The sequence below is a fragment of the Halichoerus grypus genome, chromosome 4 (assembly GCF_964656455.1).
Source record: "Halichoerus grypus chromosome 4, mHalGry1.hap1.1, whole genome shotgun sequence".
Lineage (NCBI taxonomy): Eukaryota > Metazoa > Chordata > Mammalia > Carnivora > Phocidae > Halichoerus > Halichoerus grypus.
The window spans coordinates 94,714,092-94,725,208 of NC_135715.1; the positions used below are offsets into that span (position 1 = coordinate 94,714,092).

Genomic DNA, 11,117 nt, shown 5'->3' on the forward strand with positions numbered 1-11,117 from the left:
TCTGCTAGCACACTGTATTTTATTTCTATTTTTTAAATTTTATTTTATTTAAATTCAATGAACTAACATATAGTGTATTATTAATTTCAGACATAGAGCTCAGGGATTCGTCAGTTGTGTATAACACCCAGTGCTCATTACATCACGTGCCCTCCTTAATGCCCATCACCCGGTTACCCCATCCCCCACCCCTTCCCCTCCCCCAACCCTCAGTTTGTTTCCTATGATTAAGAGTCTCTTATGGTTTGTCTCCCTCTCTGGTTTCCTCTTGTTTCATTTTTCCCTCCTTTCCCCTATGATCCTCTGTTTTGTTTCTTAAATTCCACACATGAGTGAAATCCTATGATAATTATCTTTCTCTGATTGACTTATTTCACTCAGCATAATACCCTCCAGTTCCATCCATGTCGTTGCAAATGGTAAGATTTCATTTTTTTGATGGCTGAGTAGTATTCCATTCTCTCTCTCTCTCTCTCTCTCTCTCTCTATATATATATATACATATGTATGTATATATCTGTATGTGTGTTTGTGTGTATATATATATACTACATTTCCTTTTTCCATTCACCTGTCGATGGACATCTGGGCTCTTTCCATAGTTTGGCTATTGTGGACATCGCTGCTATAAACATTGCATGTGCCCCTTTGAATCACCATGTTTGTATCCTTTGGGTAAATACTTAGTAGTACAATTGCTGGGTCGTAGGGTAGCTCTATTTTTAACATCTTGAGGAACCTCCATACTGTTTTCCAGAGTGGCTGTACCAACTTGTATACCCACCAACAGTGTAAGAGGTTCCCCTTTCTCAGCATCCTTGCCAAGCACACTATATTTTAGAATGGTGGGAAGCCAGAGTTTCATAACAAATAATAATGGTTCACACTCTCTTGAGCCCCATGCCTACTTACAGCTGTGATGGAGGTTGGGTGTGCCATTTATTGGGTCTAACAGATGAAGATAATCACACAGGAGTCCCTCCTCTTTCATGGATTCAGTTACTCACCAACAACTGTGGTCTGGAAGCAGATGATCTTCCTTCTGACACATTGTCAAAGGTCAGTAGTAGCCTAAAGCTACGTCACTGTGCCTATGTCATTCCCCTCACTTCACCTCATCACATGGGCATTTTATCAACCCTCAGCATCACAAGAAGTGTGAGCACAGGACAATAAGATACTGTGAGGGAGAGAGAGAGACCACATTCACATAACTTTTATTACGGTATGTTGTATAATTGTTCTATTTTATTATTAGTTATTGTTAATTTCTTATTGTGTCTATTTTATAAATCAAATTTTATCATAGATATGTATGTATAGGAAAAAACATAGTATATGCAGCTTTCAGTAATATCCCTGGTTTCAATAATATCTGTAGTATAACCAGGGTTCAGTAATATCCAGGGTTCAGTAATGGCCACTGCGGGTCTTGGAACATATCCCCCATGGATAAGGGGTAGACTAATGTAGTTGTGGTGGTTTTTGACATGACCTCCAGTTCTTTGACACTCTTCCCATTGAGAAATGGGGTGTATGTCCCCTCTTCTCAAATCTGGGCTGGATCAGGACAGGTTTGACCGATAGAGTTAAGCAAAAGTGATTCTACTGACTTTGAAAGGAGATGAGAAATTCCTTGCAACTTCCATCTGGTCCTTTTGAGATGTTTGCTCTGGGAGATCCCAGATGCCCCGGAGCAAGTCTTATTACACAGAGAGGGCCATGCTGGAGAGGCTGCGTGTCGGCCATGCCCTTCTAGAATTCCCGATTCATAAAATCATGAACAAATTAAAGTGGTTATTGTTTTAGGCTCCTGAATTTGGGGGTTGTTATTCATTAATAGTATCTGAAACAGTAGAGTACATTTATAATGATGTAATAAGTAATAAATAACCCAGTATAAAGACATAATTTTCAAGAACACATAGTTTATATATTTCACGTAAAATTACTCATTTTGGAGCCGACATTCTCCCAGGCCATTTAAGTCATGGCCTACCATCTCTCTCTGCAACCCTCTGGTTCTAGAAGGGAAACCCACAGTTACACTGGGCCTCAGCCAGCTGTCCCCTCCCCAGGATCTCTCTCTCACTACCCCGGGGGGAGCCCGTTACACGGGTCTCTCATGGTTGCCCCTGGGAGTGGGAGATGGGGGCTCAGAATGCTATTGGCCTGGCAGGGGGAGCGGGGACAGATAGGGCAGGCTGCATTTGAAGCAGGGACGGCAGAGGGCACCTGGGTGCCCATGGCAGAGGCGGACCATCTATGATGTTGTGTTTGTTGAGGGAGCGGGGAGGATGGTTTTAGAGCAGCTCCCGACATGGGCTCTTGGCAGGGCGGGGATGAAAGCCCACGTCCCAGATCACTGACATCTTTCTAATAACGGACAATACAAGGCCCTCATTTCTAAGGCCAGGTTGGGCAAATGCGCAGGCGCCAACAAGGATAGTAACAACCACCACGTATTGAGCTTAGGCATATGGTGTGCCAAGTACGCTGTTCCCGTGGTAAAAAATTCCCATGACTTAACTACAAAGTGAGCTCTTCCTATCCCTATTTTCCAGCTAAGGAAACTAGGTTCAGAGAGGTTAAGTCACTTAGGTAAGGACACACAGCTAATAACAGGGGGTGCTGGCATTCAGAGCTACGTTTTCATTCATTCCTTCATCTAAGTCCATCCTTAGTGTGATGCTCCCGGCACTGGCAAAGCACTGGGACTACCACAGTGGACAAGGCAGGTGAAGTCTAGGAGGGGAGGAGACAAGATGCTGGGAGAACGGCATCAAATCAGGAAAGTATTTTCTGACGGGATAAGCCCAGTGACAGAGATAAGTGGGAGTGAGGTGAAAGGGAGTATTTAGGGAGGTGAGGGGGTAGAAGATGAGTCCACCATTACAGCCATGCCCTGTCCCCTCTGATGCTGAGCTATGTCCAGCTGATGTCTACGGATCTACAGCCTGGGCACCTTGGTGTCATAGGACTGTAGGATCTGCTAAAGCTGGGTAGCACAAAAGGAGGAGCAGATATCCTGGGAGAATGGATGTTGGACTAAGAGTCTGGAGATCCAAATTGTGGGGCTAACTTTGTGGTAGATTTGCTGTGCAACCTTTGGCAAAATGCTCATGCTCTTTGGACCTCACCGCTACAATGGTGCACAATGGCGAGGGTCATGTGAGCAAAGCTGCACGGCGCCCTAAGGTTCCCGAAGATTCTGAGCCCTCTTTTCCCCTCCACTCTCTTTTTGGATTGACCAGCATCTGTCTGACCTTCAACAGGTCACGGAGAGTGGATACCACTTGCTTTTCCCTTAGCTGCCCTGAGCTTCGCTCTTCCCGTCCCCCTGTCCTGGTGGCATGGGGCACGCGCTCTCTGCTGCCACTGATAGCAGCTTGATATTAAGCTGTCCTTTTGTCACAGCAGGCTTTAGCGCACTCTCCATTCTTGGCACTTGGCGGCCTGGGAGTCCCCGGCTGCCTCTTCCTCTATCAGAACCCTCCAGGCTTTCCTCTCTTTGTCGCTCCAATTCCTGCTCAAAAGCTCTGAGTTATCCTTTTCAAGCACATGTGCTCCTGCAAATCTATTTCCCCACTGGCACCTTTTGCTTTGTTGGGAGCAACCTGTTGGTTTTTCCAAGACAGCAGTACATTGTCTCTGATGCCCCACCACCTCCCCCACCCCCTGGATGCCCCCCTTCCTTCTCAGGCTTGTGCGTGGTGAGAATACCCAGGGTGGGATTTTCATTTTCTACGGCTGGGGCCAGTCCCTGGCTGGTGTGTGCCCCAAACCCCACCCTTGGCATTCTCTTTCCTTCTACTGACTTTTCCTTTGTTGTGAACTCCATACATTCAGAGGGGTTTGCAGACCTCTGTACTGTAAATTCACATGACTCAGAAGCTCTGGGCAGGGGTTTGTGTGTGTGTGTGGGTGTCTATAAGAAAGAGATAGATAGATAGATAGATAGGTGATAGATACAGAGAATTTATGCATGAGTGGGTGAATACATGTAAGCATATCTCAGAGTAGACAGAAAGAAGGAGCTTTGGTCACCTGCTTCCCCTAACCCACCGTAATAGAAAGAATCACTCCTTCTACCCATCCTCTTGAAATATACACTTCTGTAGTCTATGAGCTCTAATGAGCTGTGGGGTGATCCTTTAGAACTAGATCTCTCACTTGATCTATAAATACTTATTGAGCACATACTAGAGCCCAAGAATTTTACACTGCTCTCAGAGGGGCCCATATGTTGGTGCTGGTGGGAGTGGGCATGATTCAGCGTGAGAGCAGATAGGAGTCTGGAGCAAGATCTCAGAGCTTCCCAGGGAGAGGGCTGGCCCCTGTCTCTGGTCTTCCCCCACTGCACGCTGACTCGTTCACTGTCTCTGCTGTCACTGCATCTTTCTATCCTCTGCACACGGCGATTGTCAAACTGGATCTTATACACGTCTGCTTCCCTGGCTAGATCAACGGGCCGAGAGCACGGGTGTCCACATCCCCGCATCTCACTCTGTTCCTGGCATGTAACAAGTGCTTAATATTTGTTTGAGGACTTGATGTTGATAATAAATAGAACAAATTTCTTCATCTCTGGGCTGAGGATTATTTTTGAATTCCATGGCAAGAAAAATATTCTAGGTGGCTTCTCTGGTCTCTTTAGTGTGAGTGATAGCCCGAAGCATAGGGATTTGGAGACTTAAATCAAGTACTTAAAGGTAAACAAGGCAGATTTGAACAACCATTTAAAATACGTTCACTTATTTGTGGAACATAAGGAATAGCATGGAGGACATTAGGAGAAGGAAGGGAAAAAAGAAGGGGTGGGGGAATCGGAGGGAGAGATGAACCATGAGAGACTATGGACTCTGAGAAACAAACAGGGTTTTAGAGGGGAGGGGGGTGGGGGATGGGTTAGCCCAGTGATGGGTATTAAGGAGGGCACATACTTCATGGAGCACTGGGTGTTATACGAAAACAATGGATCGTGGATCACCACATCAAAAACCAATGATGTATTGTATGGTGACTAACATAACATAATAAAATTAAAAAAATTAAAAAATAAAGAAAGAAAGAATAAATAAAATATATTCATTTAAATATATTCCCGTCCCAAACCCTAACAAACTACAGTGAAGGAATTGAAAAGTAAAAACTCCTAAGGACAAAGAGAACGAGGGAGGAGATGACAACACTTGAGATACGACCAGAAAATGTTTGGAGGTGGAAAGTGGACAGACAACCAGGAACTTACTTAGCAGAGGAGGAAGGCAGAAAGCCAGCTTACCAGGCTGGGGAGAGAGTTGGGGGAGGCCAGCAAGAAGCAAGCATCCCACAGCAGAACCCCAGAAATGCTCAGAAGTTGGAGACATTGAGTAGCTCCAAAGGTGAAGGTCAGGAGCTTCAAGCAGTAAGACAGTTCAAAGTCTTTGAAGAGCAGATGGACCCCGAGACTTTCTCTCCCATTCCATGCAGCAGGCAACTGGCCCTCCCCTCCTGGGCAGCAGCACAATGGAAAAAAGCTCTGGAAAAAAGAGCAAAGAGCCTCCACCTTCCAGGACACCAGCACAGTGGGGAGGGGTTGCCACACTAAGAACAGGGGACTGAGGGCAAGTCTACATTCTGAACAGTGAGACACCATCCTTCCCCTTCTCTCTGCGGCTTGGCTCCCTGAAAATCGCCCTCTGGGCTTTGTGCCTCCTCGCTGGAGATGGAGGAAGCTGACCAGTTCAAAAAAGACAGACCAGACACTTGGAGGATCCTAATGAAAAAGCTGGCTCGCCGTATTCTCACCTGCAGGAAGCTCTCCTGTCACCACGCCGCATCCCTGCACACAGAGCTTCCAGGAGGCGTCCGGTCCCCGTCACGTGAGCATGATCCGGCAGCCAAGGCTCAGCAAACATTGAAGGAAAGCCTCTGTTAGGAATACTGGACAGAGAAAATGCAGAAACAGAGAAAGACTATAATATATTCATATGATCAGAGAGATAAAGCAGGTTGTATCTATTAAACATGAACAGGAGGCAATAAAAAAGGACATTCAGAGAATGAGAAGGAGCTGTTGGAAATTAAAGATCTAAACATATTAGAGAGTTTAATAGAAACTTTGGAAGATTCATCCACAAAATTTCTATAACAGGGGAAGAAAAACACAAAGAGATGGGAAATAGGAGAAAGAGGATGGGAAAATTAGAGGATCAGCCAGGATGGCCAACACTTTATCCACAGGCTTTCAAAAATAAAGACTAGGAAAAATATAACGGGGGAATTTTCAAAGAATCAACACTGACAGTTTTCCTAGAACTGAAGGTCATGGGTTTCCTGACTAATGGGGTCCATGAAACACCCCGCACATGCACACACACACATGTACATGCACACACACACATGCACTATGCACACCACACATGCAAACACGTGCACAAACACACTGCACTCGGACCACACACACACACACACTCACCCCAACATGCACACACACACCACGCACATACAATTCCCACAAACACACCATGGATACACATCATACACATGCCACACACACACCGCACTATCCATATTCCACAACATACACACACATACACTCTCACAAACATGCCACACGCACTCACCCCCAACGTGCACACACCACACACGACACACACCACATACGCTATAACACACATGCAGTCTCACAAACACACTGCACACTATATACACACCACACTCCACACACACTCCACAACACACATACTTCACACACTAAACACGTGCACCACACGTAATACATACTCCACAACATACTTCCTCACTAAGACACCGCACACATACACCATATATACATCCGCCCCCCCACAACACGCACGCACCACACACTACTCATAAGCCACACACCACACATAAACACCACAGCAGACAGCCCCCCACACTATGCACACTCACCATACAGACACACACCACACACTACACACAAGCTTAAACCAAGAAACACGGATTTTCAGGACACAGAACATCAAGGTGGGATCCTTAATTTTTCCAGAGTAGGAGAAGAAACAAAACACAGGACACAGACGGCAAGTCGCGGGACAGGAAAGCCGCAGGATTTTTCTCCAAGTGTGGCCTCCTGGAGATTCTGGCCCTCATGAAGAAGAAAAGATGGGACTTACGGATTTTTCAGTAAAAAGAAAATTGGCTGATGATCAGTGCTTCTCAGCAGACTCCCTCCCTCCCTCTCCCCCGCCACGCTCGGGGGGCAGATGCTACAGGGAGTCCCAGCCAGGCATTCAGTGTCTGCAGTGTGTCTCTAAAGGAGCCCAGGACTGAGCCCGGTCCTCGAGGTTCTCAGGACCTCCTGCTCAGAACTCACCTGCACAGTCTGTCACTCATTCCTTTAAGGGACGAAGTGTGGAGGCAAAGCAGCCCATAAGGAAGGGTTGGTCATTGGCCCTGTGGCTCTGTGGCTTGTAGTGTCCCTGTCAGTGTGACAAGGGGTGGCTTGGCCTTGCCCGGGGCTCTCCCTGGCCAGAGGGGGCCCATTCCCTAGGGCTGGCTGCTGGCTCTTACAGAAATGGTGCACGGACACCTGCACCTGCCTCCACCCATCGAGCTGAGGGACCCTGCGCAGAGCAGGTGGCCACGTTCCCGGAGGTGTCACTTCTCACCAACTCTGGGTTAGTACTTAGCCCAGAGTTCACCAGCTCCCAGCCTTCGGGCCCATTCTGTCTGGCTGCTAACTGCACCACCCCTCCCCACACAGAAGGTAACGGGGGGCACCCCATGTGGTGGACTTACAGAGGGACGTGAGTCTGAACCCCAGCACTGCCTCTTTCCAGGAGCACATTCTAGAACCTCTCTGAGCCTTCGTTTCCCTGGACACAAACTGATGGGATTGAACAACAAGATTTGTAAGGCTTTCCTCAAATCCAGGCCTCAGTCAGCCCTGGGGATTAATGATGAACAAGACACAGGCTTTCCGGATGGACTCCTAGGCTTGCAGCCCAGTCAAGCAAATACACAGAAATTATAGCACTTGGAGGGTGAGGAGTGGCAAAAGGGAAGTCTGGGGGAATGTAGGCCCTCAGGATAGGGGCACACGACCTGTTGGGTCTGGGGGTGGGGGGACAAGGCAGGCATCCCTGAGCCGAATCTCAAGGAAAGTGGAGGGCTTTGCCAGGGGCCGACAGGACGATCTTGTTGGCTTTCAGGTCCACTAGGATATGTCGTAAAGGCTGTGCTTCAAGAGGCGCCGATTACATGCTGGTGGACAGTATCCCTCAGCTGCGCTGAAGAGATTTATTCTGTTGAGACAATAAAACATACAGTTCTTTCTTGTCCTTTGGGCCTTTGTACATGCTGTTCCTTCTCTCTGGAATGCCCTTCCTGCTGAACTCCCAATTATCCTTTACAATTCAGCTCCTGCAAGATGTTGTTTGGGAAGGCTCCTTCTGACCCCTCTCACATCCGGTAGACATGTTGTGAATGAATGAAGGAATGAATCAATGTGTGACATAGGGGCCTCTGGAACATTGTATTTTTAGGCAGTCGTGCCACACACATGCACAACGTCATCTCTACCCTATTGGTTAAAGCCCTCTGAAGCTGTCCTTCCCTGGCCCTCATCCCCGGTGTCCACCTCAGAAAATTGAAAAGGTTAGATCCCCAGCAAACTCCCCTCAGTGCGGTAACCATGGGGCCCAAGAGAGCTGCACCAGCTGTGAGTGACTTGTTAGATCAGCAACTGTAAGGGACAGAAACATCTGTTGGCGCCCTGTGTCACTAATCATTGTCATGGTTTCCATCCTGACTGCTGACACCTGCAGCTGAGCCCAGAGATCTGTGATCTGACGCTGGCGATTGGTAAAATGCCACTTCAAGGGCACGCCTGTCAGTCTATGTCGGCCGCGCGGCCTGGCCCCGGGGCAGGGGAGTAGGCAGGCAGCTGACACGGTGATGGTGGTGGAAACTGGGTCCAGCACAAGGAGCTGGCCACCTCACTCTCTGTTTTGAGTGATGCGTGAGGCTATCTCCTGACATCATGTGTCCTTGTTGATGGCTTATTCTCTGACAGAATGTGTAAGTGATGAGTTTAAAGATATCACTGGAAGTGTAGTTATAACTGATTTGTGGACAACTACAGAAAAGAGTTAAGAGGTAGTGATAGGAGATTCTGTCAATCAAAAGCAAATTTCAGTGAAACAAATCTGACAGAGGATTGATAGTCTTCATATATAAAAAGCGCTTGGAAATCAATAAGAAAACATTAATACTACATCGGAAAGTGAACTAAGGACAGAAGTATTTTTGGGAGAAGAATTATAAATAAGCAATGAACATAGAAACGTTTCCAGCTTTGTTATTAATAAATATGGGTATAGAAATGAGAAGATCTTGATTTTTACCTATCGAACTGGCAAAATGTTTTTAGTAATTAATCCTCAATTTTGACGAGAGTGAAATAAGATGGTTGCACATTCTTTTGGGCATGAAAACTGGCCTTACCTTTCTGGAAAACTATTTTGCTGTATGTACCTAGAGACATAAAAATGTTCCCAATACTTGACCTGTAATTCCTCTTCTCGAAATGTCTGCCAAGGAAATGGAAACTGGGACAAAGATTTATATGTACAAAGATGTTTATTGCAGTTACTTGGAAGCAACTCAAATGTCCAACCATAGTGGAATGGTTAAATAAACTTTAATATAACAATGCAGTGAAATATCATGCAGTGATTAATACAGTTCTTTTGAAGAATTTTAAATGACATGGGAAAATACTCACGATGCCGTTTAGGTGAAAGAAGCTGGATAGAAAACTGTGTACATTGTAAATTCAATTATGTAAATATTGCTTCCCTTTAAATACTATTTTCAGAAAAAATGTTGGAAGAAAAACACAAAAATACAGTGGTTATCTCTGGATTGTGAGATTATGAATAACTTAAATTTTCTTCTACACTATTCCTGAAGTATCCAGACTTTCTGCAATGAATATATTTGTAATGTGTAGACTTATTCATTCATTCAAACAATTTATTGATGGTATCCTATGTCCCTGGCACTATTCTAGGCACCAGTTTATAAAACCTACAAACATTCTCTCTTATCTCTGGTTGCAGGCATTGGAAGCAGACATTGGGGTGTAATCCTGGTTCCGTTGCTCAGATCTCTACTCTCTCTATGCCTCATTGTCCTCAGGAATAAAATAAAAGATGATATGATACTAGTACCTATCTCATCACACGCTTGTAAGGATCAAACATATGAAAAGGGTATGGCTTAGGGCCTGACACAACCTAAGTGGGTCTCAACCACTGGGAAAGGCACAGGTAAAGATATTCTCCTTCCCATCAATCTAAATCCCACCCCAATTGTACAGAAGTATAGAGTACAAAAGAGGTTCCTTCTTCCCCATCGGTGACCCTCTCTTGCCACATAATCCTGCTCCTATCTCCAGAGGTGGCACAGGAAATAGTTTTGTATGTTTCTACGTCAAAAAAAGTGCTTTCTCCATTTGACAAAGTACAGCATCCTTTCTTGATCAAAACTCTTCAGAGTATAGGGATAGAGGGTACATACCTCAATATCATAAAAGCCATCTATGAAAAACCTACAGCGAATATCATTCTCAATGGGGAAAAACTGAGAGCTTTCCCCCTAAGGTCAGGAACGCGGCAGGGATGTCCACTATCACCACTGCTATTCAACATAGTATTGGAAGTCCTAGCCACAGCAATCAGACAACAAAAAGAAATCAAAGGCATCCAAATTGGCAAAGAAGAAGTCAAACTCTCACTCTTTGCAGATGATATGATACTTTATGTGGAAAATCCCAAAGACTCCACCCCGAAACTGCTAGAACTCATACAGGAATTCAGTCAAGTGGCAGGATATAAAATCAATGCACAGAAGTCAGTGGCATTCCTATACACCAACAACAAGTCAGAAGAAAGAGAAATTAAGGAGTCGATCCCATTTACAATTGCACCCAAAACCATAAGATACCTAGGAATAAATCTAACCAAAGAGGCAAAGGATCTGTACTCAGAAAACTATAAAATACTCATGGAAGAAATTGAGGAAGACACAAAGAAATGGAAAAACGTTCCATGCTCATGGATTGGAAGAACAAATATTGTGAAGAT

The 11,117-nt window shown here is 45.5% G+C and overlaps 1 long non-coding RNA gene across 1 annotated transcript; it reads left to right on the top strand.

The window, feature by feature from the left end:
• Nucleotides 1–402: 402 nt before the first annotated feature.
• Nucleotides 403–10,171, top strand: LOC144381495 (uncharacterized). The gene is made up of 3 exons (XR_013446746.1): nucleotides 403–419; nucleotides 897–1,059; nucleotides 10,092–10,171. It is a non-coding gene; the product is annotated as an uncharacterized LOC144381495 (long non-coding RNA).
• Nucleotides 10,172–11,117: the final 946 nt, after the last annotated feature.